Source organism: Alexandromys fortis, unplaced genomic scaffold (assembly GCF_014885135.2).
Source record: "Alexandromys fortis isolate MF-2015 unplaced genomic scaffold, M_Fortis_MF-2015_v1.1 scaffold_11, whole genome shotgun sequence".
Classification (NCBI taxonomy): Eukaryota; Metazoa; Chordata; class Mammalia; order Rodentia; family Cricetidae; genus Alexandromys; species Alexandromys fortis.
Window position 1 is genome coordinate 3,634,526 of NW_026067912.1, and position 10,651 is coordinate 3,645,176.

Sequence of the window (10,651 nt, forward strand, 5' to 3'; positions counted from 1 at the left end):
AAAAAAAAAAAAACAAAACAAAACAAAAAGCTAAAGGAAAAAGGAACATCTCTGAACAAAGCAATTAGAAATAATTTAAATAAAGATATACATGTATTGAAATAACAAATTGAAACCCAGTATTATGTGTAATTAATAAATTAATGAAGGCTCTTTTTTTTTGAGAGGTTGAACTCACTATGTAGACTAGACTGGCCTTGAACTCATAGATACCGATTTTCCTCCACCTCCCAAGAACTGGGATTAAAGATGTGTGCTATCATGCCTGGCTAATGAAAACATTTTTAAAACAATTTATTGTATTTGTGTGTGTGTGTGTGTGTGTGTGTGTGTACATGTGTGTGTGTGCATGTGTGCGGAATCTGGTCCTCTGGAAGAACAGCAAGTGCTCTTAACTGTTGAGTCTCCATAGTTCCTAAAGACATTTAAAGGCAATGTACATCCCTGCCTCCTGCAAGTGTTCTCCTGGATAAACATAAAGATGAGCTTGGGGTTCACTAAAGTCTTTCATTTGTATTTTCCAATAAAGCCCCTTTACTTATATCTTCTCTCTGCTCTTCACCCTCTCTGTCTCTCTCTCTCTGTCTCTCTCTCTCTCTGTCTCTCTCTCTCTCTCTCTGTCTCTCTCTCATTAGTTTGGTCATTCCTATAGAGTTGAGGTTGACCTTGAACTTCTGATCCTCCCGTCTCTATTTCCTTAGGGCCACCACTTCTCGTTTCTGTGCTGCTGGAGACCAAATCCAGACTTTCATGCATGCTAGGCCAGTGCTCCACCAACTAAGCCTTAGCCCCAACTCCTCCTCATCTCTTTAACTGGCACATGAGGACCAATGGCCAAGACTAGTCTGTTGTAAGTCCCAGAGGCAGGTCTGACCTTAAAATTCCAGTAACATTTCTTGGTTTTGTTTTTTGCCTCCTTTCACTAGAAAGCAGCGTGGGCCCACTCTGCCCAGCAGTCAGGCCTGTGTCAAACATGTTGTTGGCATATAATGAATGTCTAGAGAGTTGGTGGGAACCTAGAGTCACTCTGGGGTATCAACAGTAGTTTCCCTGTCCTGCAGCTGCTTCCAAACAAGATTAATACAGATTAATAGAAATTGGTTAAATCAAGATGTGAGAGTTAGCCAATAAGAGGCTAGAACAAATGGGCCAAGCAGTGTTTTAATTAATACAATTTCTGCGTGGTTATTTCGGGGTTAAGCTAGCGGGATGGCCAGGATGAACAAGTGGGCCCTCCTCCAACACACACACACACACACACACACACACATCTGGAAAGCAGCAATCCAATGATGGAGAAATGACAGCTGGCACTTGGCCATAGTGGAAGAGAACACAAAGACCTGGAACTCAGTCCCCATCTCCAGGAATCTACTGTCTTCCTAGGTGACTAACATTCGACATTGCCAGCCACTGCTGTGTGGCTACACAGACCCAATGTTGGCAACTCTAATGATTTCTCTTTCCGGAAAAGCCATAGGACTCAATAGGAGGCCAGAGGACAGCATGCTGGGGTTGATTCTCTCCCTATACAGTGTCTGTCCTGGGGCTCAAACTCAGGTAGTCAAGCTTGGCAGCAAATGCCTTTCCCTGCTGAGCCATCTCCCCAGCTCCCTTTTGATGTTTTTTAAAGTCAGGTCTCAAAATACATAAACCCAGCTTGGCAGGGAACTCTCTGTTTCTTTTTTCTTTATCTTTTTGTTGTTTCTTCTTTGTCACACGTAAACCAGGCTAACTTTAAACTCACTATGTAGTCAGGGCTTTGAACTTCGGGTCCTCCTTCCTCCACCTCCCAAAAACTTTCTGATTTATTTGTTTTGCTGTTATTTTTGAGGCAGGGTCAGCTCAGGCTGACCTCGTACTTGCTAAGTAGTCAAAGTTGGCCTTGATCTCCTGATCCTCTTGCTTCTTTCTCCAGAGTGCTGGGATTTCAGGCCTGCATGGCCATACCCAGTCTTCTTTGTTTTGTTACGGTTGTTTATTTTTGTATTTTTGTTTGTTAGGGTTTATTTTTGTAAGGATGTGTGTGAGTCTTTTGCCTGCATGTTTGATGTGTGTGCATGTCTATGCAGTGCCCTTGGAGACCAGAAAAAGGAGGTCAGCTCCCTCTTGGAATTGGAGTTTCTGGGTTGTTAGCAGCCATGTGGGTGTTGGGAATCAGGCCACCTGCCTCTGCCTCCAGTGTGACATTAAAGGCATGCGCTATCATCACATGCCTCTACTCCTTCTCTTAAGCTTAGTATTTTGGGTCCTGAAAATGAAACGGGCAGAGGACAGATTAGCAGGAGAAACAAACAAACAAACAAGACAAGTTTAACCATGTACCCATAGAAGTTCACAGAGAAATGTAACTGGAGAGAGCTGGGGGGACAGGTTAGCTGGTAAGAGCACTTGCTGCTCTTGCAGAGGACCCATGTTCAGATCCCAGCACGTCCATGGAGGCTCACAACTGTGTATAGCTACAGTTACAGGGCAAGGTCTCTTCTAGTCTCCAAAGGCATCTGTATGTATATGAAATGCATATACACATTGAGACAAAAACACTCATATACTTAAGAAGGAATTAGATCTTAAAAAAAGAGAGGGTAGCCAGGGGAGTTGGGATGTAGCTCATTGGTAGTTTGTCTAATATCCGTGAGGTCCTGGGTGCAATTCTTATCTTAAAGGAGAAAAAGGACAGACTTAATTAGAACTCAGGGTCTGTAGACCATCGTCCTCACAGAGACTAGGGATCAAAGCCAAGAATACTTCTCAACCTTCCTAGTGCACAGCCCTTTCAGACGGTTAGTTCCTCACATTGTGGCAAACCCCAACCCTGACTTACCTTTGTTGCTACTTCGTAGCTGCAATTTTGCTACTGTTATGAATTGTAATTAAATAAATATATGAAATGCAGGATCTCTGATATGCAACCCCCGTGAAAGGGTCATTTTACCCCACCCGCCAAAGGGGTCCAGACCCACAGCTTAAGAATCACTGACTTGGACAAGAGTGAGCCCTTCACTGACAAGACAGAGAAGATAACTATGGCAACATCCGTCTGAGTGTGGTGACTTCCAGTCTCCAGAGATCAAAGCCAATTTTCTCTGGTTGCTCTTGGGAAGAGTTTTAGGATGTTTACGATTTTCGGGGGCAAGGTTCTGCTTTCAGACAATAAATGATTCCAGGAACTGAGGCCGGGATGTAGCTCGGTGATGAAACACTTGTGCTTACTTTGCGCAAAGCTTCCGGGGCTCACACAGAGAGAAGCAGTTGGATCTCTGTGAGTTCCTGGTCTACACAGGAAGTTCCAGGTCAGCCAAGGATGCATAATGAGACCCTTTCTCAGAAACAAATTAACAAACAAAACCCTCTCTGCACAAGGCCCTTGGTTCAGTCCCCAGGAATCCAGAGGCTTTCTGCCCAAAATAGCGTTTACATCACAGTAATGCACTCTGGACCCTTTCCCTGCAAAGTTCCCGAGTGAGACAGGGACTACAGCACTGGCTGCTCCAGAAGCTCCAGACAGTTCAAGTCTTGTCAAGCTTTTTCCCCCTTCCTGAGACAATGTCTCACAGTTCAGGCTGGCCTGAAACTTCCTTCCATAACCCAGGCTGGCCTTAGCCTCATACTCTTCCTGCCCCAGCCTTCTGATGGCGGAAATCATGGACATGCACACGCAAGCTAGGCTCTGTCTTGTTCTCTCTCTACCCTTTCTCTCCAGATAGGGACTCGTGTATCCCAGGCCTGGTCCTCCTGCCTCAACCTCCCATGTTCTGAGAATACTGATGTGTGCCACCATGCCTGGTTTATGTGTTGCTAGGCATCAAACACAGGGTTTCATGCAAACTAGGCCAGCACTTGCCAAATGTCTTACATTCCCTAGCCTCAACTCTTTTTGGTTTTGGTACTGTTGTTTTTAAATTTTATTTGTTGTATTTTTGTGATTTGAGTGTTTTGCCCGCATGGAAGTACGTGTACCATGTTTGTACCTAGTGCCCAAAGAGAACACTGGACTCCTCCAGAAAGGGGAACTGAACAAATACTGAACTATCTCACTCTTTTGTGTTTTTGAGACAGGGTCTTGCTATGTAGCCCAGGTTAGCCCCTAACTCATGGCATTTTCTCTTTCCAGCTCCATTTTCAGGCACACTCCTTCCCTGACAGGGCCAGATGGCCTCCAGTACCTCCAGATATACATCAAGGTAATTACTAACAGTTTTACTGTTCCCAAGAGTTCTAGAAAAATTCCTTAGGCTTGGGCTCACTGGATTTGGGGTGGTCTGCTGATTGGCTGTGCTGGCACACAAACTTGTCCTGGAGCCCCAGATTTGAAAGTCAAGGTCTCTTGCGGAGCACAAAGACTGAAATGGAAAAGTTACCTCCTGAAGGGTAACCAGGGAGTTCAGAGGGTGCCTGACATGGAGAATCCTACCGAGGGGAAAGCTGAACCACAGAGTCTCAGATGGTAAGAACTAAAAGGCCCCTCAAAAGTGGGCTCATCTGGCCATTCCTGTGATAGCACCTTTTCTGGGGGCCCAGAAGCCCATCCTGGACCTGGCTGATACCCAAAGAAAGGATGTCCTGGGTGTTCCTCCTCAGTGCTCTTCTGCTAGAAGATTCTGGATCACAGCTGGTCACCAGGCTCCCTGTTTATTCTCCTCCCAGTAAAGCCTGGGCTCTGGCCACTTGCCGGGTTGGCATGACACCAACCACCAACTGCATACTCTTTCCCTGACACAGGCTAGATTGTCACAACTTCTGGGGTTCCTAGGGAGCCAGAAGAAGGTTCAGGGAGTGCAGTTCCTCTGTGGTTGAGGTCCCCTGGGCCAGATGCTATCTCTGCCCCTCCCCCAGCTCAGACCCCCCTCCTCCCTCCACTCTAGACGTGGGGGCAAGAGCCACACCTCCTCCATCCTACACTGCAGCATCCTGTTCAGACCTGCTTGCACGCTCCTAAAGCCTAGAGCACTGTGCTGGGGAAAGGAAGAGTTAACTCAAAAAGGCCTGCTTGAATGGGAAGTCAGCTGTCTCTGCAATCCCCCACTTACTGGTTCAGACACTTGGGAGGAGCTGAGCTGACAATCCCAGGGGCTCCTGCCAGCCTTCTTTCTTTTTTCCTTCCCTCCTTATTCTTTCTCTACAGAAGGCTTAAAACAAAACAAAACAACAACAACAAAACCTAATCCAGGGACCAGGAAGAGCCCTGACTGCTCTCCCAGAGGACCTGGGTTCAATTCCCAGCACCTACATGGAGGCTCACAACTGTCTGTGACTTCAGTTCTAAGGGACCGACACCCTCACACATATAAACATGCAGGCAAAACACCAACGCACATTACAAATCCAAAATCAAAACCAAAACCAAAACAACCTGAGAGATTGAGAACTGGTGGTTCACAGTCTGGAACACAGTGTGTTTGTCCTTTCCACTGTTTAGGAGCAATTTAAGGACCTGGGCTGCTAGGTCAGTAGGTAGTGTGCTTGCCTAAGTGGTTCAAAAAACCTGGGTTCAGTCGCCAATAAGACATAAACCACTTGCGAAGGCCTGTGACCCCAGCATTCAGGAGGTGAAGGCCCTTTGTGACAGTGGACTCCAGGGCAGCTTGGGAGAGATAAGAAGAGCCTGTCACAAACAAAACAAAACAACAGAAGAGGGTGGCGAGATGGTTCTGCATACACTGAGGATAAGACCACTTCATGATATGGTTAAGGATATTGTAGGTAGGAGAGAGAGAAGAGCCAGAGGTATCTGAAGGAGCCCAGAACAGAGAGAGAAAGTAATAAGTCAGTCATGACCAGCGGACTGGACCTGGAAGTAAGAGAAGCAGAGCGGGAATGCAGAGATAGGGAGTTGGGTGGAAGAGACAGGGAGGGCCTGGGAGACAAAGGGAGAGAGAGAGCACAGCTGGAATAGCAGGGTTATAAGGAGAATGAGTGGCTGGGAAGAGGGAAGGCCTAGAGCTGGAGGGAGTTTAGGGTGGAGGAGGAGGTGAGAAGGGCTAAGACGTCAGCATGGACTTTGAAATATGTTACAGGTATTTGTGAGACTGAGGGAGCCCGGAGGCCAGCGTGTGCTTTGGTATGCTACCAGTCACCACCACAGATAGCCATTTGCCCTTTCTACCAGTATTTAGAAGAAATGACTCTTTCTGGTAGAGGAGAACTGGTTTCACAAGTTCCGGAGGAAGGCTGCCTTTGATCTAAACACCAGAAATCCCCTATAGTCCACGCTGAGCCCATTTCTGGATATCTGGACTGCTTTTTGGAGTTTGGGGGACTGGAGTCTCCTTTGGACCTAACAGGTTCTTTGGGGAAAGTGCCTGCTGTATAATCCAGATGAACAGCAGAACCCATGCATATAGAGCTCGTCTCTGACTTCCATGCACTCATACATCATATACATAATTATGATAGTGTTTTTAAAGGAATATAAAAACTAAAGAAAGAAAGAAGGATTGCTTTGAGAACTGGGAGAGGGGCATACTTGTAAACTCAAGCACTTAAGAAACGGGACAGAAGTTAAAGTACTACATAAAGGGATACATGGTAAACCTCAGCCCAGCCTGGGCTACAATGTTTTAAGAAAATAAGCTGGGTGTTATGGCACACAGGTCTGATCAAAGCTAACCTCGGCTAAGTAATAGGTTTAAGATCAGCAGGGCACCCTGCCACAAACAAACAAAAAACAATAACAAGTTCGGGAGACGTGGCTCTGTGGTAAAGAGAGCATTGTGAGTTCAAGGCCAGCCTGGTCTACAGAGTGAATTCCAGGACAGCCATGGTTACACTGAGAAACCATGTCTCAAAACAACAACAACAAAAAGAGAACATAATGTGAGGGGGTGGGGTATGGAATAGAAATGCTTCAGCAGCTAAGAGTTCTTGTTGCTATGACAGACCCTGGGTTGAGTTTCCAGCACCCACATGGTGGCCCACAACCATCCATAACTCTAATTCCAGAGGATCACAGTCACATATGTGGTATACATCAGACAAAATGTTCATAAACAAAAAATAAAAATAAGTAGAAAGAGCATAAAGGCATTTTTTTTTCCTTTTAGCTCTAGGAACAAAGAAAAATCCTTCTCAAAGAATTTTCTGTGACTGAGCCATTCCACACAAACTCTGATTTTCTCAATGATTTACTAAGTATTAAATCTTCCTTTTTTTCCCTTATACTTTTTTTAGACAGACAAGGTCTTACTATACAGAGCAGGCTGGCCTCACAGAGATCTGCCCACCTCTGTCTCCTGAGGACTGGGATTACAGGCATATACCACCATGTCCATCCAGACCATACTGGCAGCAGGACACATGGCTCAACAGGTAAAGTGTTTGCCATGCAATTTTGAGGACTTGAGTTCAAATCCCCAGAATGCATATAAAGCCAGGAACCTGTGTTCCTACAGAGAGATAGGAGGCAGACAGGAGAATCTACGGAAACTCAAAATCGACTAGCCCGGTGTATAGGGCAGCCAACAGAGACCGCCTCAAATGAGGTCAAAGTTGAACCCATGAATGCTGTGACATCAGTGTGCTCCTCCCCCCCCCCTTTTTTTTTCTGCCTTGAACTTTTTATTTTGAGACAGGATCTTGCTAAGATCTTCAGACTGGCATTGAATTTGTGAGCCTCCTGCCTCAACCTCCACAGTAGCTAGGAATTCAAACCTGCACCACAAGGCTCAGCTAAGGTCAATAAATGGCCCAGCCAGAAGTAGAGGTCAAGATGGCCTGACCCTCACAGTGCCTTACCTTTATATACCACCACTTCCTGTCCTCACAGGCTACAGAGGGCTCATACACAAGAAAGTGGGGAATATCAGTAACAGGGGAGTATGCTTGGGTCACAGGATCACAGGCTTGCTTATTTATTTATTTATCTACTTTTAACAGTATGATTTTTAAAATTAGTGATTTATTTTATTATTACTATTTATGATTTCTTACTTTCTTTCTTTCTTACTTTCTTCCTTTCTTTCTTTCTTTTTGAGACAAGGTTTCACTGAGTAGCTCAGAAGGCCTGAAAGTCATTACGTATACCCAGCTTTTCTCCAGTATATGTCATAGCAATGACTAAATATGGCTAACACATCTCTCTTCTCCCCTTCCTTCTTCAAATGGTTCCACCCCTTTTTCTTTGGCCTACAGCACAGAGGCTCTCTGCGTCAGCTTCCCAGTTTCAAGGATGGCCTGAAGGTGAAGGGAATGTGGAGAGATAGGTCATACCGCCCATTTCCCTTGTGGGGCCTCAACAGAGACCCTGGGCCTGATGATCCAGTATGATTGGAATTAGCCTCTGTCCAAGAGAAGTAAGTTAGCCTCAGACTGACTCAGCTTGAATCCTATCTCTACAGATTCAGGACCTCAGAAAGGTCACTTTATCTTCCCCAGCTTTTATTTCTTTGTCTGCATTACCAAGACAATAAATAGCTCAGCTCCCAGCTCCCCAAGAGACGTTTTAAGAATTAAATGAGGGCCGGGCGGTGGTGGCACACGCCTTTAATCCCAGCACTCAGGAGGCAGAGGCAGGCAGATCTCTGGGAGTTAGAGGCCAGCCTGGTCTACGAGAGCTAGTTCCGGGACAGGCTCCAAAGCTACAGAGAAACCCTGTCTCGAAAAACAAAAACAAAAACAAACAAACAAACAAAAAAAGAATTAAATAAGAGAAACTCCTGGTAGTAAAATATAATATAAGCTTTTCACAATAGCTTGGACCATTTTGTGAGTTCAAGGAATCAAACTCAGGCTGTCAAACTCGAAAGCAAGCACCTTTAACATGCCGCGCCATATTGCTGACTCTGGAACAGCATTTGTTATGTATTCACTTAGTGTTTGGAAAAGATTCTAAGACGGACAGCTCTGCCGTCTCAAAGAAATTCAATAAGGTCAGATTAAACCAAATTAAAATGCCCATTGTTTTATTAAGTACAGCGCCCTTGGGTGGCCGAGCGCATGGCGGGGAGACAGGAAAGTGGGGAGCACATGCAAACCCAGAACCACAGTTCTTCCTCTGGGAGCCCACTTAAGTACCCTGTGGAAGTGGTATTTATGGCAACCCAGCACTTGGAGTCCAGACCAATGCAACTCCCAGGTCAGGGGGATGGGATGGATGCCAGGGGCTGGGGTAACACTCCTGATTTAACACTTAAGTGTGAATTTTGGTGTTTTGTTTGTTTATTTGTTCATTTGTTTGCTTGACTTCTTCCTTCCTTCCCTCTGTCCCTTCTTTCTTTTTTTCTTGGAAACAGGGTCTTTCTACGAAACCCAGGGTTAGCTGGAACTTGCTTGGACCTTGTTCAGATGCTCTTCCCTCAGGCTGGCGATTACAGCCCAACAAACATTTTTGCTGTTCGAACCTGTCTGATATCCAGATTCAGAGCGTGAGATCCAAGAGGCACCAGGTGATACAGAGCTGGAACTATTGGCTCTTGGGTTGCATTTCAGAGACCAAGTTGCAAAAGGTAGAGAGCAAATCCAACGGAATCCATTGCTTGAGTGGACTGGGTTGTGATTGCATGGGATAAAATCTGAACAGCCAAAGTAGAGGGTAAGAATTGTGTGCTTTTATAATTCTCAGGTCTCTGTGCTATGGGTGGGTGTGCATTCTCTCTGGGAAGACATATAGAAAATGGGTTGTATTTGCTGCTAGAGGATGTAATGAGGCCTCTGAGGGGTGGGGTGGGAAGAAAACTTGATTTTTCAGTTTATGTTTGTTTGGAGTAGTTTTAAAACCAGCTGCCAAAATTCAAGAGGAGTGAGTGAGTGTGTGTGTCTGTGTGTGTGTGTGCCTGTATGTGTCTGTGTGTGTGCCTGTGTATGTCTGTGTATGTGCCTGTGTGTGTGCCTGTGTGTGTCTGTGGGATGACTCAGTGGGTAAAGGTGTTTGCCAACAAACCTGACAGCCTCAGTTCCATTGCTAGGCACCACATGGTAGAAGGAGAGACTGACTCCTCTAAGTTGACCTCTTACCTCCACACATGCAACTTAGTGAGAGTAGGAACCCACCCAATGCAGAAAAAATAGATAGACAGATAGATAGATAAACAAACAAACAAATAAATTAGTGTTTTTTGGAAAAAAAAAAAACAATTCATGAGCAGGAGTTGACATCCCTGTTGGACCTGAGCTCGTTAACATCAGCCTGTTAAACCAACAAATGATAGTAGAAATAACATCGTGTGGGTTTTAAGGCCACGTCACAGCAAAACATTCAGCTATTGCTTCAGGTGTTTGGTGTTTTGTTTGTTGTTTTGTTTTGTTTCTTGAGGCAGGGTTTCTTTGTGTAGCTAGGTTGTCCAGGGACTCATTGTGTAGAGCAATCTGGCCTGTAACTCACAGAGAGCTTTCTGCCTCTGCCTCCCGAGTGCTGCGATTAGAGGGGTACGCCTCTGTCAGCAGTTGGGTACTCGATTTTGTTGGCATACTGTCCCTCGGACATCAGGCAATAAGGAGTGGCTTTTGGAGGCCAATAGCATAGGCCACCCGAATGAGCATGTTACATTAGAACTCCTGTCCCATGAGACGGTCCAAGGACTGCACTGCCAGCTGCCTGAGAGCAACGACTCGGGGTCCAGGTAATATCTGGGTCCAAGCAAACATCTGTGGGAGTTTTATGTTTTATGAGACAGGGTTTCACACACAGCAGTTCTCCTGCCTCAGCCTCCCATAC

At 45.6% G+C, this 10,651-nt stretch overlaps 1 long non-coding RNA gene across 1 annotated transcript; it reads left to right on the forward strand.

Annotated features, from left to right (window-relative positions):
- Positions 1-3,166: 3,166 nt before the first annotated feature.
- Positions 3,167-9,573, forward strand: LOC126499495 (uncharacterized). Its single transcript, XR_007591089.1, has 4 exons — positions 3,167-4,184; positions 7,171-7,308; positions 8,131-8,291; positions 9,231-9,573. It is a non-coding gene; the product is annotated as an uncharacterized lncRNA (long non-coding RNA).
- The last annotated feature ends 1,078 nt before the right edge of the window (positions 9,574-10,651 follow it).